We start from the raw sequence: 22,500 nt of genomic DNA on the forward strand, positions 1-22,500 counted from the left end.
TACTTCTTTATAACTTCGTATGGTTGTATTTCTTGTGTAGCCATTAATTAGTATCATATTACCGTTGTTATAGTCATTATTGACAGTATGTACGCCAATTTAACCTTATGTGGTTGCATTGCTTGCAATCATTTATTAGCATTATTATAATTATTACTGTCCTAGGTATTTCGTTTTCATCCGATGCATTATCTACTTTATATTATTCCGCTCTTTGATATGTGCGACCTTTGGGGTTTGTGAAGATTTCACTTGTTATAATAGAATTTTTATAAACCATCTCCTGAAGCAAGTCGTTATTGCCTTTAAGGCCGATAAAATCATTTAAAAAAAATCAAACGCCCTATGAATCTCGCCTCGGTACACTCATTTATTTATATTAATTTTAATGCTCCTTTTTTTTTTTGTAGTCCTCGTCTAAAATTTAGGCGTCTCTCCCCCGATGTCTAGAGAATATACAGTTGACTGGAGTTTTCATTATGCGTTGCGTTTCGTTCAGGAAACAATTGCTTGGCGTCGATCCTCTAACAAAGCGCATGCGTGAGAAGTGACCACCCAATGAAAGACCTTCTTTCGTGCACTCATTCAAATACGTCTTGGGATTTTTTCGTCATTTACCCTTTTATGTTGCCTTCTCTCCTCAGTTCAGGATTACTACGCAAAGTAATCATAACAAGAGCCAAAGAGTCTTCATGAACTTTATTAAACGCTATGCTATAAATTACAAGCAAGTACTATATTGCCCTAAAATGGAATACTGCAGTATCTGCAAAAATACAAAACTGAGAAAAATGGTAGATGCTGCAGTTTTCCCTTGCCTTACTATTGATTTTGCAGATACTGCAAATGGGACCCCCTAAAAATTAGTGGAAAGCATTGAAGAATCGTTCTGAAACTGCAGTAACTTGTGTATTAGCGTTTCACGAGCCCAATAGGTGGCCTATCTCAATTTCGAAAATTTTGCAGATACTGCAGTTTTCCATTTTAGGGCAGTATAATGGTATTAATATCGTTGTTGACAAAGTATTTTCCCGTTTGATGTATTGCAGTTCCTCATTGGACGGGTGCGTATCGTTCTCAGCTAGCACTCCGCTGGTCCCACGCTCGATTCTCCGACCGGCCAGTGAAGAATTAGAGGAATTTATTTCTGGTGATAGAAATTCATTTCTCGTTATAATGTGGTTCGGATTCCACAATAAGCTGCGGGTCCCGTTGCTAGGTAACCAATTGGTTCTTAGCCACGTAAAATAAATCTAATCCTTTGGGCCAGCCCTAGGAGAGCTGCTAATCAGCTCAGTGGCCTGGTTAAACTAAGGTATACTTAACGACGTACCGATGTACTCCTTAGTTCGTAGAATATTTTTTCTTTCTAAACCGAAAGCCGATGTGACAGAGAAAATAAAACTAGGCAGGGCTTTATCCCGGAAGGAATTCCAGTGTTGCTTCTTGTCAACAGGAAGATTAAATGATTTTACAATACTTGACAAATCACTTGACGGGCGTTGCATTTGAATTACTTTTAAATGTCAGTAAATTCTTGCAGTTTTTGTAGTTTATAAAACATTCTTCACTTTAAACATTTTATTCTGTAATTTTGAGCAGGATTTTGGTAGGACAATTTCCAGGCCACTGGTTATCGGTTTCTTTTGAACAATGGATATATACAGACTTATGAATTTGATTGTTTCTATTCTGTATATTACAAATTACCTTTGAAGCACAGAGTAAAAATATCCGGTCGCTAAGTTCATTATCACTATTACCTTATGTTTCCCCTGAATCATTAAGACTATTCCTTATACGACGTCTTATTTGCTGGGTTTTCAAACTTAAGATCTTCAACTTCGTTGAACCTTTCTTTATTCTCTGTCTTCAGACAAATTATCTTCGTTAATGGCATTGTCTTCTTGTATTTCCTTTCCCTGACATTTACTAACAAGGCTTTTTTTTTTTTTAAACCTTTTCCTTCAGATTTCCCCTCTTCTTGTCCTTCCTCTTCTCTCGTTTTTCCCATTTATTTCATTTTCCGCTCCTCTCTCTCTCTCTCTCTCTCTCTCTGTCTTTTATCATAAACCTTCCTCCATCCTTCCTTTCCCTTTTCTCACTTTTCCCTTCGTCTTCCACTTATGTTTTCTTCCCCTCGTTTCCCTCACTTTACTTCCTCTCTGTAACCCCTCCCCTTCCAGGTCCCCTCACCTTTGGTCGTACGGAATGATTGCCATCAATGTTAAGGGGAGGGGAGAGCGGGGGGAGAGGATGGGAGGGAGTAGGGGAGGAGGAGGAGGAGGAGAAGGACTTGAGGGAGAGAGAAAGAGGGGGAGGGGGGGAAAGGTTGGACAGAGGGGTAAAGTGAGGGGAGATGCACAGAGACAAGACAGCACAAAGGGTGGAGACTGAAGCATGTGACCACGTTCTTCTAGTTTCTTCTCTTTGACTTTTAGTTTTTCTTGCCTCAAAAAAAAAAAATGAAAAAGTCTAACCTTTATTTGCCAGTTTTTTTGTTTTTTTATTAATTGTTTAAACATTTTCATTTTCTTCAGTGGGCGGGAGTTACTCATACTTGGTAATATTGTTTATGAATAGGCTGAGGGGTTCATTTATATTAATTTCCCCAAATTTTGCTATGATTTTGTGGTTACTCCTGGTAGACTGAATCACAGGCCAACTTACTGAATTACACAGGTCTCTGGAGACAGTTTTCTGAAGTCTACACCAAAGGTTAGATTGCCTTCAACGAAGAAACAGACAAAATTTAATTTAATTAAGTGCTGTATTACTTTACACACTTTCACACACAAACACATGTATATATATATATATATATATATATATATATATATATATATATATATATATATATATATATATATAATATAATATTGTCTAGGATTTGCTGCGTTTACAGCTCACAAATGTCTTGTGATGAGACTCATTGCTCGCAACCTGCAATTTTTCGTAATGCAATTTAGAATGTAAATTGTAAAGACCACCAAGTTGATCCACCTGCTTGACAAATACAACGAACGCGCATTTTGGAAACACACCACAAAATCATCATCGTAATGATTACAATTTCTTTTCAGGATTGTGAAGTTTTGAATTGGACAGTAATTTATTGTTTGACTATAGCGTAACTGTATAGCCTTATTTTTTTTTTATTTAAGATTGACTGGTTAAAGACCACATGACGTTTCGTACAGGTATTAAAGGGTCGTATATACGAATGTCATTGTTCATCACCGAACGCATGACCGAGAACAACATAAATATGCATTGAATAAACGTATATCACCACCCCTCTCCTCCTTCCAACCCCCTCATGCCCCCCCCTCTCCATTCCCCTCCCTCTTCCCCACCCCCGACCTCATCGATAAAGAGTCCTTTCCTGAATAGAGAATTTTGAAATGTAACAATTTCATCGTTTCACGGGGTTTAATGCAGAGGATTTCATTCTATTAATGACCCGATCGGAACAAATACAATTTAGATATTGTTAGAGCTTTTTTTTCATTTATTTATTGGTACAGCAAAAAAAAAAAAGTCAGTTTGCGCATTTGCGGTGTATGACAAAATATTTCCTTTCTTTTTTTTTGTCACAGAATTTTAGTCAAAATATTTATATAAATAGGTAGTTTGTTTTTTTTTTTATTTCAAAGCGAACCTCCCAATAATGATATAAACTATCGAATGAGATCATCCTCTTTTAGCAGCTTATGCTAATTTTGTTAACGAGGACAAAAACCGAATTGGTGGAAGCGAAGGACAGAGCGAGTTGACGCGTGTGGACGGGAAGAGGCCATTGACAGACGGAGACATAGACAGGGAGACTAGATTCACAGGAGTACAATGCTGACTTTCTGTCAAATTCCGCAAGGAGACGTCGACCATAACCAATTAAGGAAAGTTGTAGTTCCTCATTGGACGGGTTGGTATCGTTCTCGGCGAGCACTCTGCTGGGCCCGCGTTCGATTCTTCGACCGGCCGATGAAGAATTAGAGAAATTTATTTCTGGTGATAGAAATTCATTTCTCGTTATAACGTGGTTCGGATTCCACAATAAGCTGTAGGTCCCGTTGTTAGGTAACCAATTGGTTCTTAGCCACGTAAAATAAATCTAATCCTTCGGGCCAGCCCTGGGAGAGCTGTTAATCAGCTCAGTGGTCTGGTTAAACTAAGGTATACTTAAGGAAAGTTGTATGATTAATAGAATATGACAGTAGAAGAATTGGATTTTTCTCTTTAGGACGTGTTAGCAATTACAAATGACTCTTACAAGTCGTGCCTGAACGAATGAATAATTTCCTAACCCGAGGCTCATTGTCTTAAGTGAGTCTGTAGGTGCGCGCTTTTGAATGTGTACCTTACATTATTTTTTCATCCCTCAAGCAGTATACAATAGTGATTCCGTGCGGACGGAGGAAAGAATTATAACAGCCACGTTTCGTGTTTGTAATTAGCGAATGTGTCCGTGCGATAATTGAGACGGGTCAGTAATACTATTACGTAATATAAAATGAAGCCAGACAGGGCAAGATTGTAGCGTCAAATGAGAACCCAGAGAGAGAGAGAGAGTGTCGCATATTTATACAAATTTACGCTACCATTATAGATTGCCGCCCAGATGAGGCCAGGCGGCCCGAATTGCATAATGCAAGCGAATATTCTCATCATTACGGGAAAATATCGGCGGTAATTGATCGCTTCTCCCGCTATCATTTTTATCAGGTCAAAATGCTTTTGCCGCCGATGCGTTGCAAAACCAATTATTATTGCGAAATTCGTAGCGTTGCACGCATTCATTATGCAACGCCGCCCTTCGTTCGTTATTAAACGCAGCCATGGCTTTCACTCCCCTCCCCCGGCCCCTTTTTATGATGTGTTTTGGAAATTTCTTGTAAATAACCTCCAGTTATGGGAACATGGCTCCGTTATCCCTTAATTCGCTGCTATCGTAAATTGCGTGCGTTATTGTCTGAATATTAATAACGTGATTATTGCGTTATTTAGGTTAAATTGCGTGCATTACTGTCTGAGTATTAATAACGTGATTATTGCGTTACTTAGGTTAAATTGCGTGCATTACTGTCTGAATATTAACAACGTGATTATTGCGATATTTAGGTTAAATTACAAACATGAGTAATTTGGGATTATCGTCTGCCCGACGCGATACGACAGTACAGACGATACGTTTTTTGTGATGCATGTGCGTGCATGCGCGCGTGTGAGCGTGCATGCATGCTGAATTACACTGCATGGGCGATTGGGTTTATACCGAGTATCATAAATTTGCCCCGTCCAAGATTGTCACCGCATTGCTATTGACATCTAAGGTCTCCTAGGTGCGGTTTGTTCTATATCTCATACTGCTAATGAATAGCCAGTATTGGACTGAAACCAGAAATTCTGTTATAATTTCTTACTAATACCCAGGTCTTGTTGACCCTTGCGTATTCATTGTATTGTTTCAAATGAATTATTATTATTATTGTTATTATTATTATTATTATTATTATTATTATTATTATTATTATTATTATTATTATTATTCAGAAGATGAACCCTATTCATGTGGAACAAGCCCACCACGGGGGCCATTGACTTGAAATTCAAGCTTCCAAAGAATATTATGGTGTTCATTAGGAAGAAGTAAGAGGAGGTAATGGGAAATACAGAAAGGAGAGATCCCACTCACTTATTAAAAAAGAAAAAAGAAACTAGAAAATAAATAAAAATTTATTAAAATTCAATGAGAATAGTATTAGGGTAGTGCATAATGCACTGCATCTTCGCTTGAACTTTTTAAGTTCCATTTGTACATCATCATCAGGGAGGCTGTTCCACAGTATTGATAAGTAATTACAAATTATAAAGATCTTTGAGGATATATAAAGACTAACAAGCTGATGATATGAGAATTTTTTAAGTCATTTATATCAGGCGGACATTACCAACATATGTCAGCACGGTTTTTTTTTTTTTTTTTTTTTGTCACAAGAGCCAGTGCGGGCATAAGGCGTTTAGAATTTTGGTCCACCTTTCCTCTTATGCTAGAAAACTATTCTAATAATTTCTTGTTAATTGTTCCAAATTCAGTGAAATTCAGTGAACAATGATTATAAATTGAACTTGCTTCTGATGTTGCATTAGTGACATAATTGCCGCGTCGCCAAAGTCGATTTGACAAATAATTTGTCTCGTGGGTTTAACGAGTTGATGATGGCAAGTACTTGGGTGTATTTATTCGAATGCGTTTAAAACACGAGACATTATCTTCATATTTCTTTCGTCTTTCGTTCTTAATGAAATTCGTAGCATTTTAAAGTAATTCCAGTTTATGACTGACTGAGTCTCACGGAGTGGCATAAGCACTTGTTAAAAATGTTCAAGGAAACTTGAACAATAAAAAAAAATAAATAACGGAGGCTCTGTCCTGTGTCTCTGTTGCTGATGAAGTTTTCAATTAGATTTCAAGTTATTCATTTTTTTAAAATTTTATACTTCAGTTAGTTCCCTACACATCTTCCCACCTTGTATCAAGAATGCAAAGCCCAACTTCGTTTCATTTCTGCAAATGATTAGTTCATCAGACTGAAAATGGGACGTCTCTATAATATGCGGCGCTTTATTTACTCGAATATAGCAGTGTCTGAACCGTTTGTTAAAAGATATCGGGATCTGCTTTCGCTTCTGAGGTTCAGTTTTTATTTCGGTTGGAAATTAAGTTACGGCTTTCTTTTACTTTAAAATATATTGTTCGCGATCTGTGTTTCTGACATGACAGAGTTATTTAGCAATTTCTCTGTAAGATTAGGTATGACGCTTGTTGACTAAACTGTATCAATAATCTTCCTTTTTCTTAGTATTCCAAATACATTTCTTTATGAAATTCTGATAAATTTTACAGCGCTTCTAACTTCTGTGTTTTCCAATTTCACGGTAAGATCTTGGTATAAGATTATCAATTCTATAAGCTGCAAAAGTGCCAAGCCTTAGTACAATAATTCATATGAGTTACCAGTTCCTCATTGGAGGGGTGGGTATAGTTCTCAGCTAGCACGCTGCTGGCCCAGCGTTCGATTTCCCGACCGGCCAATGAAGAATTAGAGGAATTTATTTCTGGTGATAGAAATTCATTTCTCGTCGTAATGTGGTTCGGATTCCACAATAAGCTGGAGGTCCCGTTGCTAGGTAACCAGTTGGTTCTTAGCCACGTGAAATAAATCTAATCCTTCGGGCCAGCCCTAGGAGAGCTGTTAATCAGCTCAGTGGTCTGGTTAAACTAAGGTATACTTAACTTCATATGAATTACCCATCAGTTACGTAACTGCGTTTATTAAATCATAAGAATATGAAAGGAAACTATTATTTGCCTTTATTAGAGATGTTAGCAATGCTGTCTTATCATAGCAATATCTCTTAGCAATATCACTGCTCTTATACAGATTACCCGCCGGCAAATTAACACCTGTCGATAACAATCGATATCAATGTTCTTTCCTTTCTTGTATAGAAGCATGAGAGACTGTATTAACCTTGGCTCATTATGTATTCATCTGTGCGATCGTCCCAAACTGTAACTACATAATACAACTGTGACCATTTCTGTTTTTATACATATGCAAAACACAGATGAGTATGTTACACGTGAGCGTGTCATGTTGTATTACCGCCAGCAGCCATTTGTTTTTTGCAAGATACAAAAGTTTCGTTCAGCTGGCAGCTGCACACCATGAGTCAGCAACTCTTTTCCGTTTTCTGTCTTCCAAAACTTACACTTGAACGCGCCCTAAAACTAGTCGAATAGTAGCTTTGTATCACGCTTGCGTCCCAACACTTGATACCCTGCACTGGTCAGATTACTGAAACGCTTTGTAACCGAAGGCAGGGTATATTGTAATGGGCCTTGTATGCTCGTTTTTATGTTTTCTATGAATTTACTTATATAGCCATAATAGCGTTTGCGGTAATAGCATTTTTTCCGGTTACCGAGTTCACAAATTGGTAGATTGCCTGAGAACGTTGGAGTGTAGAGTATATGTTTTTCTTGTCATAACAGTTAGAATGCTTGTTCATGTTTACGTCTATTTATGAGAGAGAGAGAGAGAGAGAGAGAGAGAGAGAGAGAGAGAGAGAGAGAGAGAGAGAAGTCTCTCCATTGCTTTAACAAATGTGAGGTAAAACGTATGTTAAAAATATTGTGATCGTTTATGTTAAAATTAAACTCGATCCCAATTGATTTGTTGAATATTATAAACTAATAATCATCATCGGTTTTGACGCAGTATAACATTCGAATATCTGTTTCTTTGAGTTTTTCAGACCCTCACAAAGGACATCATTCATTAAAATTTTGTTGCGATCTCTAATAGATTTTTCCTTGGCCAGTCAATCGTCCTCAACAAAATCGTGACGAAATCCCCATCATAAATTTTGCATAAGACTTCTAATAGACAAACAAAACCAGGTGAAAGAATAATCACCCGGTTAAGATAATAAAAAGCGAGACATGTCTTTAACCTGCGCATTTCAAGACACTAGGTAGGGAAGTCTCCCTGTGTGGCAATAGGGTTAGAGATAAGGTATTGTCCATGAGAGAGAGAGAGAGAGAGAGAGAGAGAGAGAGAGAGAGAGAGAGAGATAAGCAAGTCAAGCAAACAGTGAAATTTCTTAGAATCTCATCTAACACGCATATGCATACGAGAGAGAGAGAGAGAGAGAGAGAGAGAGAGAGAGAGGTAACCAACTCAAGCAAACCGTGTACCTTCTTAGAATCTCATCTTGCACGTACATGCATAAGAGAGAGAGAGAGAGAGAAAGGAAGAAAGAAAGGAAGGCAACGAAAGCAAACACAGAAACTCCTTAGAATCCCATCTTATACACACAGACACACGCACATGGAGAGAGAGAGAGAGAGAGAGAGAGAGAGAGAGAGTGAGAGACTACTCCACATAAAAGTGACGGACGCGGAGTCACGAAATACCGACCTGGACATGCCACCTCCATCATCTTTCCCGTCATTATCTTCATTGGCATTATCACCTCTATCGCCTTTATGCCGTAAGACTAACGTTATTTTTTTTTTATCTCCGCCGTTATTTTATGTCGTCAGTCGTTATTTCGGTGAAGTGGCTTTTGGACTGACCTTGTTTATGGATTCATGCGTGTGATTGATTCTGCATATAATTTTTTTTTTCCCAGGGTTTTATTTCCTGTCCTCGCTGAGTCTTCGTGGGATGAGGTTGCTGGCTTCATGCCCTTTTTGACTTAGGTTTCGACCCACCATAGTCAGCTATCCTTAATTCACTGCTTAATTCAACAGGAGTACGTTGATATTTTTTTTTATCTAGGAAACGGGATTAAAGATATTTCTTCCTGTGGGATCTATTTCGGATATATATATATATATATATATATATATATATATATATATATATATATACTCTATATATATATATATATATATATATATATATATATATATATATATATATATATATATATATGTATATATATATATGTATGTATGTATGTATGTATATGTATGAATATGTATACTGTATACACACGTGTATATATATACATATATATAATGAATTTTAAATCTTTGGAATAAAATGGTAAGTATAAAGTGATAAAGGCTCGCATTCTTTTTGCAAATGAAACTAATTCAAAGGAGGAGAGAGAGAGAGAGAGAGGTTAAAGGACGTACCTGTACCATTACCGTAATAATTCTTAATAATAAAAAAATAATAAATAAAACTCTTTACACGCACAGCTTTGGACACAATGATTATGATTATGATTATAATGATGATGATGATCATGATGACAAGCAAAAAAATATAAAATAAGAAAATAAATTTTGTTCTGCGGGTAACCATTACGGGACGATTGTCAGCCGACGACAACCTCATTACGGAATTAAATAAAGTTAATCTACTGTATAATTAACCACAGGACCACAAACAATTATCACACTTTCATGGGGACGGGGGTATAGCACCCCTTTCCTTCCTCCCCCCACCTCTCTTCCACGTGCATCTTTTCAACACTCTCTCCTACTCCTCCCTCTCTCCTCCTCCTCCTCCTCCATCTACAAATACAACAAACTCCCTAACAACCTTCCCCCCCCTCACTCTCCCCCCCTCCCTCTCTCAATTCAGGCTCGTATATGAAATTAACTTTCACCTAACTATCGTCGCATTTGTTATATCGAATTACTGTATAATTTCTTTCTGTTAGTTTTCATATAACAGAAACGTTATTATCTTGAAGTTATATTTTATAATTCAGTAACGTTTTGTTGTCACTTAATTGTTGAATGCGGTTGATATTGTTAGATTTGTCTCCTTTTTTTTCCATTTATAAGTAGGAATTAGATAAAAGTAAAAAAATGACGTAATTGTGGTCCTCATTTGTTTTCCCAAATGGTAAAAGATTATTATAAGTATTCCATTCTGGGCTTATTATTTCTGTATGAGTGTTTGTGTATTTGGGAGAGAGAGAGAGAGAGAGAGAAGGATTTTCCATGTATCAGTAGTTTTTCTAAAGTTTCTTACACATTTTATAGCTGAGAAATAATTGCGCCGTTTCCTTATAGTTATCATCATCATCATCATTAAGGTATTCTCAGTATATCCTCTGTCCACCTGCGTGCTCTCTCTCTCTCTCTCTCTCTCTCTCTCTCTCTCTCTCTCTCTCTCTCTCTCCTCTCTCTCTCTCTCCAGTGTAACAACTATTAATTTTGTATTCTTCCATGTCATAAATGTCTTGGTTTTATGCGAAACCAAACGGAATTTTTGACAAAAACTCTATACTTAATACTAACCTCAATTCTAATCAGCCAAATGTCTTTTTTATCCCTTTCTTTGTTCAAGGTATTGTCTCTCTCTCTCTCTCTCTGTGTGTCTTTGCTTGCTTACCTGCCCTCCTGCCTGCCTACCTGCCTACCAGATCTGTAATTACAGGCCTTATGTCACGTTTCCTTCGCCGTCGCGTGCGTGACTCGAAACGCTGAACGCCACGGTGTAAATACGCCACGTGTTAATACACAACACACACTCATTACGCGAGTTTATTACCTATTGGGGCTTTTCACTACCAAGTGGGCGGTGTCACGCGAAACTCTTTCGCCTGCTGCTGCCGCTGCTGCAGCGGGGAGTCCTTGGGGCGGAGAAGCGGCAGGCAGGCAGGCGGCCACGCCTGGGGTCACGAGAAGAGGGTCGTCCTTCGGGGGTGAAATGAGGGGAAGGAAGGGTCGTGGACAGGAGGCGTTTAAGTGGCCGAGTCGCAGTTCCTTCAAGTGGTCAGCGCTTTTGATATTACTGTAACGTGGGCTGATTTACGACCTCGGGGGTGGTGGGATGACCAGGGGGTTGGGGGATTTCTAGGGCGTGGGGAATGACCAGGGGGTGGTGGGATGACCAGGGGTGGGGGGGTTGACCAGGGGTGATGGGATGACCAGGGGGTGGGGGATTTCCAGGACACGGGGGAATGACCAGGGGATGGATAGGTGGGGAGAGGTGTTTTCGAAAGGTATCGCCTGACGTAATTAGGGGTTTTGTTTCATCATTCTCTGATATAGTGCTGTTTTTAGCCTCATGCACAAAGAAGAAGCCCCGTTCGGGTAATTCAAGCAAAAACGGACTGACAGAGAAATCCTGGAAACTTACGATTTACCGAGTTGCTTTGTGATTACGTACTGAACCAAATGAAATGCTTTTTGAACTCAGACATTAGCTTGGATGAAGTGAGCTTTATTGTACAGAACCAAATGAAATATATTTTGAACCGATACAATAGCTTAGATGACGTAAGCTGTATTGCTGGGGTATAGAGGAGGATCATACCTGGATAGCCTTCTCCTAAGAATAAACAGTACGTTATTGAGTGATACATTAATTTAGAGACTTGTGTTAATGAGATATGGCACGGGCTCACAGTTGGCATTCCTTGTCTTTTACTTTCCGCTTCAGACAGATAATTTCCAGTCTCTTGAAAGTGATACAATTGCCATTCAGTCTTAACTCTCTCTCTCTCTCTCTCTCTCTCTCTCTCTCTCTCTCTCTCTCTCTCTCTCTCTCTCTCTCTGTCTTATTATCATTATTGTTTCCGAAATAATTGCTCACACTAATAGCCTAAGATTTTTTATGTCTGTAAAAGTAATATCATAGTCGGTTACGCCATTTGAGTGTTTTTAAAAAACACTCACAATTAAGTTATTGAAATCGCTTGTGTTCTGTTAAAGGATCAGTGTTAACGGGCGGATGTTAAATGCAGAAAAAGTATTTAAATTTGCACATAATGTATGATATATTCATGAAGTTATTTATATATATATATATATATATATATATATATATATATATATATATATATATATATATATATATGTGTGTGTGTGTGTGTGTGTGTGTGTGTGTGTGTAGGCACGTATGTGTATGTATGTGCATAGTTTACAAAGATGACAGTAGGGTATTTTAATTTTTATGTTTCTTAAAACACATTTATATTTTTTCAACCCACAAAACTCATTCCTTATCATATCTTTTTTCCTTCCTTCTAACACACTACTGTACCCTGAAATAAGTTACATATGCGGCCATTACAGGTTATCTATTCAGCAAATGTACGTGAATGAAATACTAAAAATAATTTAATGTTATTATCGTGCAATATTAATAAGAATGTTGATCCATCTGCATAGTTCCGTAATTACTGAATATTTTAAAGCATACTGCGCTTTTTTACGGTCCTAGTCCTAAAAGTTGTTTATTGTTAATTAGTATTGCCACTCCAAGCTCCTTTATTATTCTTGATTGCTCATGGCACAACTGTACATCTGTACAATGACGCTGTGCAATAACCTCCTATAACATTTCGGCCATAACGCTCGTTCTCCCAGATGGAATTTGCCACCAACCTCACGCGAGATTTGTCAAGACATCGAATCCAAAAAAAAAAAAAAAAAAAAAGAAAGAAAGAAAAGAGAGAAAAGGATAAATAAGAGAGCAACGGGTGAATCATGGCTTACGATGAAAACGAAAATCGAATTTCAATTTCTGGGACGACGTAATCACCTCTGTGCTCTGTGATGCCTCGAGATTAAACGTCAGGAAAAAAAAAAAAAAAGGAAGGGTGGGGAAGGGGGTGTGTGGTGGGGGGGAGGGAAGGAGTGGGTGGGGATGGTCAGAGGGGAGGGAGGGGTTGAAAAAGAAATGGACTTCGGTTATGTATTTTATCGATACCGAGGGAATAGTATTTGCACAGGGTTCCCCAGCACACATAACCCGCTCCCAGTTAACCCCTTCCCCCTACCTGTCCCCACCCCTAACAGGGTGGGGGTGGGGCTTCTACTCGTAATAATCATAATAGTGTATAAAATCCAATAACACAGAGGCAATGCCAGTTGGTGGAGTGACCAGAGCATAAGAGAGAGAGAGAGAGAGAGAGAGAGAGCGGTGGTATGGATAGCGTGTGTGTGTGTGTGTGTGTGTGTGTGTGTGTGTGGCGTTTCCAGTAACACAGTTGAGACCTCGAATAATGTAAATAGACTTAACATACACCCCTACACACGCGAAGAAAGGGGGGGGGGGCAGGGGGTTCTTAAGAAGATAGGAAAGGAGTTGGGGGGAAGGGAAGGGGAGTCTTGCCTTGTCCTTATACCTCTCTCTCTCTCTCTCTCTCTCTCTCTCTCTCTCTCTCTCTCTCTCTCTCTCTCTGTGTTTGTCTATGTGCCCTGCCTTTGTCACACTTCTTTGGTTTGTTATTATATTTCAAGGGCTTCCATCTGTGCCGTAGCTGTTATTTATCCTGAATAAGAACGTAAGTTTTATTTACGTTCTTAATTCAATTATTTATTTATTACTCAGGTATGTATGTATGTATTTATTTATGCGTTTTACAGTTCTTGCTTTTGTGGCATAATAAAGAAACACAAAGCTCTTGTTTGTTGATACATTTCATTGGATAGCAAAGAAATTTTACAGAGCAACTCTTAAAAACTTCTCCTTTGTAACATAACTAATTTACCTTTTCCAGATCACGTCTGTCGCAACTTGATTTTTTGTAAGCCATTTCCATTACTCGAGGGACGGACATTTATTCCTTTCTGTATTATTTTTTCTGTATCCACCTACTGCTGTATCAACCGTGGCAATTCTCCCTTTCCGGAAAAAGTACAGAGGCAAGTAAGTCCCTTTATGCTGTAATGTTTGTTTACCTTCTATGAAATTACATTATTTACTCCGGGACATTTCTAGCAGTGGATTCCCGTTCCCGAATCTTCAAGAACAAAAGATTTATTAACAATGGCTGCAGCGTTATGCGCTTTACTTTTTCTTTTATTTTCGAGTTTTCTTTTTCTCTTTTTCTGCGGTATTTATTGTTCTTTGTTTCGTCGAAAATGCTTTCGTTTATTTGTGTTGGGAGCGTGAATACAAAAATATTTTTGTGGTTTGCATTAATATATTCTTCGTTCTTCCTGATTATTATTATTATTATTATTATTATTATTATTATTATTATTATTATTATTATTATTATTATTATTATTATTTATATCATAAGCTTAAAGCAGCCTCCCGAAGTGTGAAACACTGCTATGCAGATTTTCATAATCAAGTTTCCTATAATGCTTAAAATAAAGTGAAACTAAGATTAGAAATGTAAATTTTTTACATCGATGTATTTCTAAGTCTTATTAATGTGCTCTCTCTCTCTTATTTCTACGGATTTTACTGTTGTCTGATTAAAAGTGCGTTTTTCTACAAATATCTACAAATTCAAAGATTTCCGTATATTTTCCGCTTCCATTGTTTTGACTTGTCGACCAAATTTCTTTTAAACACGAGTTAAAATCGTCTATTATTATTATTATTATTATTATTATTATTATTATTATTATTATTATTATTATTATATTATTATTATTATTATTTTAGAATAGTTACTGTGTTAGACATGGACAGAGTTATTTGGCATGTAAAAATAATTTTAAGAAAAATTTTTTCTTGAGAAAATAGAGGAGTTATTTTTCATGAAGTTTATTAGTTACGGGTAGCTCGTTCTCTATCCGTTGGTCTATCCGCCTATCTATCTATCTGTCTATCTATCAATCAATCAATCAATCTAAGTTATATATATATATATATATATATATATATATATATATATATATATATATATATATATATATATGTGTACATTTATATATATATATATATATATATATATATATATATATATATATATATATATATATATATTACTGTACATATATATATGTATATATAAATATATATATTATATATACATTTATTATTATTATTATTATTATTATTATTATTATTATTATTATTATTATTATTATTCGGAAAGAAGTATTTTTTAATCCCAAGATGTTTCCTGAATGATATGACATCCTCCCATTTGGACTACTGCAGATCTTGACAGTTTATGTTATGGTATTTTTATTTAAGTATTCCTGAGCTCACATAAAAAAAGAAATGTCACGAATGTTAGTTTTCTTTCGCCGTATGTGTTGGTGAAAAAGTTGTCAGTTGGAAATTAATTAGAAGTGCCGGTAAATATTTATCAGTGCATGTTTGGCAAATGTCATGGCACGTAACGCAACCGACCACGGTTGAGTTTGCAAAATTACCTGTAAATCGGACGCATTCTGTAAAATTTATATCTTTTGTAAAATAAGCTGTTGTTTACGTATATGTGCGTCAGATTGTATATTGGTATGTCAGTGCTAAAGATATGTATATATATGTAATATATATATATATATATATATATATATATATATATATATATATATATATATATATATATAATGTATATATATATATATATGCATATACATATATATATTTATATAATATATATTGTACATAGTTGAATTTTTATAATTGTGCCTTTGGCCCAAAACGGTTTTAGTTCTTCCTAAATCTCATATGATATGACAAATATACTCCATATTGAAGCCCTCCCCCACCCACTTTTCCCTAAAAAACAAAAAAACAAAAACAAAAAAATGTTTCTGCGCGCCTCAGCTCCATTGTTTGTCGTCAATACAGGCGAAGGCGTCAAGAAAGCGAATTGCCATGGGAGGTATTATCATTATTCATCGGCCACGTCTCTCTGGCGTCGTCGTGCGCTTTGCCTAGCGCCTCTCTAGCACGCCCGAACTGACCGACCCTCTTCATGCGTTGGGTAATAGTGTCGTAACACAAACAATATACATCACCTGATCGTCATTACCTCCTCCCCGAAACTGTTTGGCCAATGCTAACGATCGAAGGGCGATTGTTTGCCCACTGCCAACTTATTACCTCCTGGTCTTTGTTGGTTGGTCTTTTCTCCTTCTTGGTCGAGTCCTTTTTTTTTTTTGCGGTTGCGCTGAACACGCTAAAGAATACAGAGAAAAAAAAATCATTGTCTGCAATGAAGGGACATTTACATTCCTCTCTCTCTCTCTCTCTCTCTCTCTCTCTCTCTCTCTCTCTCTCTCTCTCTCTCTCCTCAGTCAGTCAGTCAGTCATCTGTTCAATCGCATTTTTCACTGCGAGTTCTCACGTGAAGTGAACATGACGATCTATCAATCAATTTATCTTCAGGTTTAATTTTTTTTAGTTCCTACGATCTGCATTTACTTGCTCTATCAGACATCCGAATTTTAATTGGCCAGTTAAATATTGAATTTTTATTTGATTGAGTATTTTTATTCTAGATTTTAACTATTTCGGATACATATGTCCTGATTTTTTTTTTCTTGAAAACCTCGAAATTCAGGCATTTTTTTTAAGTTCTTGAGACGGCTTTTGTTCATAGCCCATTTTCTAAGAACTTTGTTATATCTTGGCTTCGTTCTTCACCTGTATTAATCCAGGTCCTAGCATGCAAAAGTAATCAGATTCTTTGCTACTGGAAAGATAAAGAACCCTTCCATTGCACTGAAGTAACAGATGCTTTAGTTTGGTTACAAATAAATCGTTTGTAATATAGATTCACTGTAACACCAACCTTATACTGACGTATTTCATCGTGCATATCAAAGCATTGAGACGCGATGCAGGATTTTCTGAGCCTGTGATGCTTAGAACCTATTTTCCCAGTAAATGTTGCATGTATTGAAGGGAACGTAGAACTTTCTTTTCCAAAAAATAACGTCAAATAATGGCAGATTTAAATTGATTTACCCATACAATTTTCATGTGATTTTACAAAGCGATTATTCACGCGTTCTCACAAAAACACCCTGGCTCTACATGACGACCGAAACACAGTTGTGCGTGTGTTTGTGTGTGTGTGTGTATTCAGAGATGTATTTCTACTACACGGAACAAAACTGTGTTGCAACGCCGTTTAATTCTTCCAATATTCATCGACAGGCGTTGTTTTTCTACCTGGACGGTGCCTTCCTCTGCAGCCATCACCGCGCTGATACATTTTTGATTTCACGTCAAGGAGCCCAGTAAATAATATATTTTATTACTGCATTCAGCATTGATTTCTCGGCAAAGTGATCTGGTTTTTAAAGAATATTAGAATAAATAGACTGTCGATTCTCCTACCAGTGGTATCTCCATTGCTTGTTCCACATCGATTGTGACGTCATCACGCAGGAAGAACAGGAAGGACTCCTTGAAATGTTCCAGAAAGGAGGAAGGAGGTTTCTCCAGGTGTGATGATGATGGCGGGGCTTCTTTCTTTCGGCTTCCGGCCTTCCCTTTGTCCATCACTCATCACTGGGGGGGGGTGACTTTGTCCTTCACTAGCCTCATAGGGGGGTAGTGGCACTGAAGGTGTTACTTAAGGTTCTTTGCAGCGTCCCTTTAACCCCTAGCTGCAACTTCTTTCATTCCTTTTGCTGTACCTCCGTTCATATTCTCTTCCTTCCATCGTACTTTCCACCCTCTCCTCACAATTTTTTCGTAGTTCAACTGCGAAGTTTTCCTCCTGTTACACGTTTCAAACTTCCTTTACTCTCAATTTTCCTCTCGGCGCTGAAAGACCTCATAGGTCCCAGCGCTTGGCCCTTGGCTTAAATCTTATAGTCCTTTGTACCTTCACTAGTGGCCGAAGGATGTTTTAGTCCTTCATTTAACCGTCCTAGGGTTATTTATTGATGAGTGTCCAGTACTTGATGATAACGCTTAGGTGCTGTACAGTTTCATGCTTACTTTCAGGCGGCGTCGATAAAAGTATAATTTTTTATACACTCGTGGAATCTTGAGATTATCTCAGACTATTTACTTTTTTTATTATTGATTAATCTACTTCATCTAAAGGACATGCCCACTTGCATAAAGAGACTAGAGAAGTAACACATGTGAATTAACAATGGAGGAACGTTGGAACTCCCCCAAAAAAAGTAGGACGCTCGTACTCAATGGCTTCCCTCACGAGGAAACAGGCCGAGCATTGCGGGCTTGCATTTTTCATAAGAATCTTGAACAAGCAATAATGTAGTTCTGTTACTCTATATACCTAATTTTTAGTTACTTGTTATTGTTACTGTGAATAATATCATTGTAGAGTTTTGCAATTTTCAGTTTTCGTATTTAGCCTTCTGGACCTGACTTCTGTAACCACCTAAGTTCCTTAGCTGGAAATTAATCGTCTGCATTCTGTATTATTAAATTGTTATCAGTTTTAATATTTTTTTTATTATTATTCTCCATGTAATGAATGTCATTACCATTACTATTAATTCTATTTTTTCTACTTCAGCAGCTGTGTGGATAATGTCGATTACCGTATTATGTTTATTTATATATATATATATATATATATATATATATATATATATATATATATATATATATATATATATATATAATATATATATATATATATATATATATATATATATATATATATATATATATATATATATATATATATATATCTTGTTGTATGTATCCTGTTATCATTGTGTATTATATTTGTATATTCTAGGTATATGGCTCTGAACTGAATTAAAGGATATTATTATTATTATTATTATTATTATTATTATTATTATTATTATTATTATTATTATTCCTTTAATGCTGTAGTCAAAATTTGGATGGCCTCTTCAGGGGTAACACTAATTTAAATTCCCGATAAAAGACCTTTGACCAAAGCCACGAACAAAATCCAGAGGATAGGTTCTTGTACCATAGACCCGTTAAAGGAGTTCCCAGTAGGGGCGTAGTGCCGTTATTACATCTCACGTGGTGCACTGTAGGCGTTACTGAAGGGCGTTTGCATCGTCCCCTCGGTCCGTAGTTGCACCCGCTTTTTAGCGTTTTATTGTACCTCTATTTCCTTTCTTCACTGTTGCTGTCCAACTTCTCTTAGTGGAACAGTGTGGTTTTTCTCCCAGTTCTGCCTTTAGCTCCTTGTACTTCATTTCGTTTATTTTCTGGGTCTATCTATCTTGCTGTTCAGCCACTCCAACTCCCTCTTTTCACTTCATAAACGCTGAGTGGTTAAAAGTGCCACAGGTCTTCGTATGACAGCTTGAAATTCTTAAATCAGATCTTAAAGGACTCTCAAATAAAACTGTATTCAAGTTCTTTAGGGAAGCGCATAAAAACACAAATTTTGTAATCACCAGACCGAAATGAGAGAACAGCCTTCTTCCCGAGACCTAATGTTACATTCAAAGAAAAAACAAAAGTAGGACGATTAGGCCTAAAATAAAGCGGTCTTAGCTCCTGAAGCTTCAAGTTGGACGAACTCGTCCAACTGCGAGCCCGAAGGAATTCGGTCATATTAAATGAAGCCAATAAACATGCGAGTTGATTAAGAGTGAGAACGCTAGATTATCGATAAACGCTAATTATGGACTTGGCAGTCGCTGCGAGAATATAAAGAAATGAGTTCTCGCAGATCAGCGCTCGCATATAAATCTTCGGGCAAACAATGGATAAGTTAGAGGTGCTTCCGTGCATGAAGGGCCGACACGTGCTTCTCACGCATTTAGGTTATTATTGGATTATTGTCCGTCCTTAGAGACTGATAATCCTTAGGAAAATTATGAACGTTACACAGGGCTTAGGCGAAAACATTAGGTAAATTGGTTATTGGCAATGGCGTGTCGCACCGTGGCTGTCCGTGAATGAGGGGGAAGTGTGTGTGTGGATTAATTTGATAATTTGAGGCGTACTGAGAGAGAGAGAGAGAGAGAGAGAGAGAGAGAGAGAGAGAGAGGAGATTGCATTTGTAGTGAAATAGAACTACGATGGAAATCGTGCCATGTTCATAGTATTTAGCCACTGTAGCAGAATATGGCTTATGCCTCCAGTTGAAAAAACAAACGCCCTTACAAAATGGCCATTAGCTATCAAACACAGAATAAAGAAAACATGTGTAACAAAAATGAATATCTGCTGGAAAAGGCATCACCGTTAAATTAAATGCCTTGGAAGCTTCTAGTAGCCTTTTGTAAGAAAGGAATGGGGAAATTCTGTAATGACTTCATGACTTTTATTTCTTTCTTTTTTTGATGATTTTTTCTTTTTTTTATGATTTTTTTTTTTTTTTTTTTAGCGTGTTTATACCCGCGGCTGTAAAACGCTGGATATGAATCCTCAGACATTTAGCTGCATGTTAGTATCCATTTATGCGCTGTATAAGTGGACGCTCTGAGTCTTTATTTTTCTCTCTCTCTCTCCTTATATATTTTTGCGCCTCCTCGTAGTTTAGTGACGCTCGTATAAAAGAGATAGGAATTAGTGTGTGTGTGTGTGTGTGTGCGCGCGTTTTTGTTAGTGTAAGATGAGATTCTCAGGAATTTTGTCACTGTTTGCGTGAGTTGCTTTTTCTCTCTCTCTCTCTCTCTCTCTCTCTCTCTCTCTCTCTCTCTCTCTCTCTCTCTCTCTCTCATGTGTGTAAGAGTGTTTGAGATGATACTCTAAGGAATGTCGATGTATGTTTGAGTTACCTCTCTCTCTCTCGTGTGTAAGTTTGTGTGTATAAGATGATACTCTAAGGAATGCCGAAGTATGTATGAGTTACCCTCCTCTCTCTCTCTCTCTCTCTCTCTCTCATGTGTATGTGTATATAAGATGATATTCTCAGGAGTGTCGATGTATGTATGAGTTACCTCTCTCTCTCTCTCTCTCTCTCTCTCTCTGCCGTCTGTGAGTGTGTATATGTGAGTTTCTGTGCGTGTAAGATGAGATTCTACGGAATTTCACTATTTACTTGAATTCTCTCTCTCTCTCTCTCTCTCTCTCTCTCTCTCTCTCTCTCTCTCTCTCTCTCTCTCTCGTTTCACGGCAAAGACAAGATAGATGAATTCGGTCAAATTTATGCTCTCTTTAACTAAACCCGCTGGATAAAACGCCCGCAAAGTATTAAACCTTTAAAAAACCACGGTTTAAAAAAAAAAAACAGAAATAGACTAGAAATTAGTAGTTAGCAGTTCGGAGCGAGCGTTTCTTCCAGCAGGGAGCGCTTGCAAATTCAGCAAATGAAAGGAGTTTAATGACAGTAGCGGTGAGTGATGACGGTAATGGCACGGCCAAGGCGCTGGTGGTCTTTTTATCCGGAGGGAGACCTCGCGCCAATTAAGGCCAATTACAGAGCGCCGCCATTTCATCTTAATTGGCCATGATTACTGACCCATAAAATCGAGGGGACTTGTCATTTCAACGGGTCGTTCGTCTTCGGCGGGAATTTGTATTCGAACGGATGATAAGGCGGTTTTACATTTGTGTGTTATGCGTGCGAATGCATAGCGAAGTGTTCTTCGGACCTCGTTTGGTACAAGTACTGTTCTATTCCTATCAATGTTTTGGGAATACCAAAGTTGAACACAGTAATGATAATAATAATAATAATAATAATAATAATAATAATAATAATAATAATAATAATAATAATAATAATAATAATAAAAATATGCGTTAACATTCCTTGAGTTGTTTTGGGAATACCCAGGTTGAACACAATAATAATAATAATAATAATAATAATAATAATAATAATAATAATAATAATAATAACGATCGCTTAACTGTGTGATATACTTTGTCAGAGACGTCACGGTCATGATACTGTTGCAGCTATATGCAATCTGCTTTATGCGTACATAATTTGGTAACTCACTTTTGACTGAATGCAGTTTTATATTATATATATATATATATATATATATATATATATATTTTATATATATAATATATACATATATATGTATATATATATATATACATATATATACATGTATAACTGAATCACGAAAATATGGAAGATATAATATAATTAAGGCAAAGCTTACCCAGTATTCTTCTCTTTCCTTCATTGCATTTTTATATATATATATATATATATATATATATATATATATATATATATATATATATATGTATATATATATATATATATATACATATACATATATATTTATATATGGTTTGTTTATATATATATATATATGTATATATATATATATATATATATATATATATATATATATATATATATATATAT

The 22,500-nt window shown here is 36.7% G+C and overlaps 1 protein-coding gene and 1 long non-coding RNA gene across 4 annotated transcripts in view; one reads left to right on the forward strand and one right to left on the reverse strand.

Annotated features, from left to right (window-relative positions):
* Window positions 1-22,500, forward strand: part of LOC136846901 (uncharacterized) — a 428,530-nt gene that overhangs the window by 64,885 nt on the left and 341,145 nt on the right. The window contains exon 2 of the long non-coding RNA XR_010855563.1: window positions 14,044-14,192. This is a non-coding gene — a long non-coding RNA (uncharacterized lncRNA). The remainder of the gene's footprint in view (window positions 1-14,043; window positions 14,193-22,500) is intronic.
* The window catches only part of acj6 (abnormal chemosensory protein 6), a 178,055-nt gene that overhangs the window by 26,315 nt on the left and 129,240 nt on the right, over window positions 1-22,500 (reverse strand). The window lies entirely within an intron of this gene.

Source organism: Macrobrachium rosenbergii, chromosome 2 (genome assembly GCF_040412425.1).
Source record: "Macrobrachium rosenbergii isolate ZJJX-2024 chromosome 2, ASM4041242v1, whole genome shotgun sequence".
Classification (NCBI taxonomy): domain Eukaryota; kingdom Metazoa; phylum Arthropoda; class Malacostraca; order Decapoda; family Palaemonidae; genus Macrobrachium; species Macrobrachium rosenbergii.